This window comes from Ranitomeya variabilis, chromosome 3, assembly GCF_051348905.1.
Source record: "Ranitomeya variabilis isolate aRanVar5 chromosome 3, aRanVar5.hap1, whole genome shotgun sequence".
Taxonomy (NCBI): Eukaryota; Metazoa; Chordata; class Amphibia; order Anura; family Dendrobatidae; genus Ranitomeya; species Ranitomeya variabilis.
In genome coordinates, this window is record NC_135234.1 from 138,439,970 (window position 1) to 138,443,378 (window position 3,409).

The window sequence follows — 3,409 nt, forward strand, 5'->3', positions numbered from 1 at the left end:
CTGTCACCACGTTTTTGGAAGATGGGATAAAAATAGCGTTAAATAGGGGCAGAGGTGGGCGTTACATTAGTGTGTGTGTTATGCGTTTATTACCCACCTAAGTTGCCGAAATAACTTTGCAAAGTCTCCGTTTTCGCCTGTCAATCAGGCTGGTCAGGTCGCATGGGCGTTGTCTTCCCCCAGATTTGGCGTAGTTTTCCGTTGGTGGCGTAGTGGTGTGCGCATGCCCAAAGTCCGGAATCCTCTTCCAGGGGATTTAAAATAGCGCGGTGTTCGTTATTGCATTGGTGATCGGTGGGCGCGGCCATCTTCCTTTGGCCGCGCGTGCGCAGAAGCGGCGCTCTGCTGGCCGCGGCTTCAGGAAAATGGCCGCCGCGATATCCATCTGCGCACGCGCGGCATCCCGCGGCCATTTTCCTGAAGCCGCGGCCAGCAGAGCGCCGCTTCTGCGCACGCGCGGCCAAAGGAAGATGGCCGCGCCCACCGATCACCAATGCAATAACGAACACCGCGCTATTTTAAATCCCCTGGAAGAGGATTCCGGACTTTGGGCATGCGCACACCACTACGCCACCAACGGAAAACTACGCCAAATCTGGGTGAAGACACCACGCCCATGTGACCTGACCAGCCTGATTGACAGGCGAAAACGGAGACTTTGCAAAGGTATTTCGGCAACTTAGGTGGGTAATAAACGCATAACACACACACTAATGTAACGCCCACCTCTGCCCCTATTTAACGCTATTTTTATCCCATCTTCCAAAAACGTGGTGACAGGTTCCCTTTAAAAGATCCATGTTTTTAGCAGTGGTCAGAATGCTCACCTGTTTATAACCCCGCCCACAACAGGGATTGGCAGCTTCCTGTGTACACTCCAGCAAATGGCCATTCAGCGATGGGGCGGGGTTACACAGATTAGCTGGACTGCTGTGCATGTCACACCTAGTCCTGCAATGATAACCTCCTGCTGATAAAACACTATTGAAAAGTCAGCACACATGCTAGTAAGTGACACATCCCTGGAATCAGGGTCTCTGCTCCTATAATATACTGCTATCAGATTAAATAGCAAAAATCTGCTGACAGATTCCCTTTAAAGGCAACTGCTCTTGAAGGGAATACATCATTGATAATTGGCTATTGTTTAAAATTAAGATTTTATATTTAATACAGGCTTAAGATTTTGTTTTTCATGACACTGAAATGTTGAAGTTTTATTGCCAATAAGCCTTAGACTGATCATTTGTGGATATCTTTTAATCAGAATTACAAAGGTTTTAATTAGATAAAAGCCTAGAAAACATTTATAGAATCAAAGAACATCTCCAGTCTATTGTTGTCCATGCTGCACGTAGCTGCTGTAAAGCAGGAGGTGTTCATTAGAGAGAAAAAAAAGTCAAAGTGATACTTTCACTTCAAAGAGGAGCTCTAGTCACCGTAAACAAATGAAAACATCTAGCATCTGTATAATATGTGGTTCTAATCTATTCATAAAACATATATAGCGCAAATATAAATAGGTGGACAGGCTGAGTAGGACCTCCGTCAGGGAACAGTGGGTGCTGTCATAGCCCAGCACAGGAGTACTGTGACTGCCACGACTCTGGCCAGATGACTAGATCAGAGCAGTCCATTTTCTCCCTGCTCTTCAACCTTCTGATTTACACAAGCATGTGTTTAAAAGGGTATTGGTATGTACTATACGAACATAGGTACCTGTCATGTCTCACAACCTGCAGATACAGCTCTGGCAACAATTAAGAGACCACTGCACAGTTTTCTAAAAATCACCATCTCTACATGTCTGACAGCCATTCCTTTCAGTGTCAGTTGAATTCCAACCAGAGGATACCCCATTCTACTTAATGTGCTTCTGATTAGTTGATCACCTGAACCAAATCTTATTTAACGAAGGAAAGTATAAAAAAACACTGCTGTGGTGTTCACAATCCTCTTGCAATAGGACAAGCTGGATGACAAAACAAGTGCTAGTAATATCCCAAAATTAATATGAATGAAAAATTAACTTTTAACCATGCCAAAGGAGTTGAAAATTCTTGGGCGAGGAAAAGAAGGGCTCAATTCTGGCTTTAAGTTTTTTTTTTCGGGCATGCGCAGTTTGTGCTGCCCTACGACTCCCATCACATGATGGGAACTTACAGCGCAGGCGCCGGGGATGTTAATGACTGCAGAGGAGGCGGCGCCCAATGCACAGAGGGGCTGAGGGATGGCTGGGAGGCGTTTGTGTCCGGGGGGAAAAGACATGCCCCCAGGACAGACTACAGGTATGAGGGGCAAATTATAAAAACAAATATTTCAGCGTTGGAAGGGACCCCAAATAAAAGAGCCACCTTGACAGAATGCAGCATTAGTGTTGCACAAGGTGGCTCTTTTAGTTAAAAACACCTGGGGGGGTGACAGGTTCCCTTTAAGGTTTTGACACAAAAAACGCAGCAAAACCTGATACCTGTGGTGTTTCACCAGCCATTACTTATAAGCTGTAGGCTATGTTTCCACAGTCCGGAATGGCAGCGCTTTGGACGCAGCGGACACCCGCTTATTATTTATCTGTGTGGTGTGACTCTCTGGATTAGGCCACGTTCACACGGTCAGTATTTTACATCAGTATTTGTAAGTCAAATCCAGGAGAAGAACAATCAAGAGGAAAAGTAGAATAGAAACATATCACCACTTCTGTATTATCACCCACTCCTGGTTTTGCCTTTCAAATACTGATGTAAAATACTGAACCTGTGAATGTGGCCTTAGAGGGATAATCCTTCAAATTTTGAACATTGCAAATTTTTTGAATTTTTTGACAAATTTCTGATTTTTGTAAACTCAAAATATATATATACCTAAATTTACCATTACCATAAAATAAAATGTCACAAAAAAAAATCTTGATATGTTCAATTCCAGAGTTATTGCCACATAAAGAGACATGTCAGATTTGAAAAATTGGGCCCGGTCACTAAGGGGTTAAGAAGCAACATGATTCGCAAAGGTTTCTATAGCAAAGACTGAGCCACACTTATTGCTACAGGCTGCAGTCCAGAGGAACATTGGAGTCCCATTAAACTCTGCATTAGTAGACTGCAGTCGTCACCCACAATCATGCAGAGAATAAATCCCTGTGCATACCCAAACTTATAGCAAGGACTACCCTCAGAAAAGAAAAAAAAACGTAACTAACGTTGTTAAGAATTAGGGTATCTTCATCTATTTAACCAAGCGTACTAACAAATACCATTTACACAGCACTGACAATGATATATTGGCTTGATCATGCTAATAAAATTAACGCAGTTAAAACAATGAAACTCAATACTGTACGTTACTTTAGCAGCAGAATAAACAAGTCCTTGAAATCCGCAATATACAATGAGGATAAACATCCACTACG

The 3,409-nt window shown here is 43.3% G+C and overlaps 1 protein-coding gene across 1 annotated transcript in view; it reads right to left on the reverse strand.

Moving 5' to 3' along the window:
* The window catches only part of DHRSX (dehydrogenase/reductase X-linked), a 531,490-nt gene that overhangs the window by 505,950 nt on the left and 22,131 nt on the right, over positions 1–3,409 (reverse strand). The window lies entirely within an intron of this gene.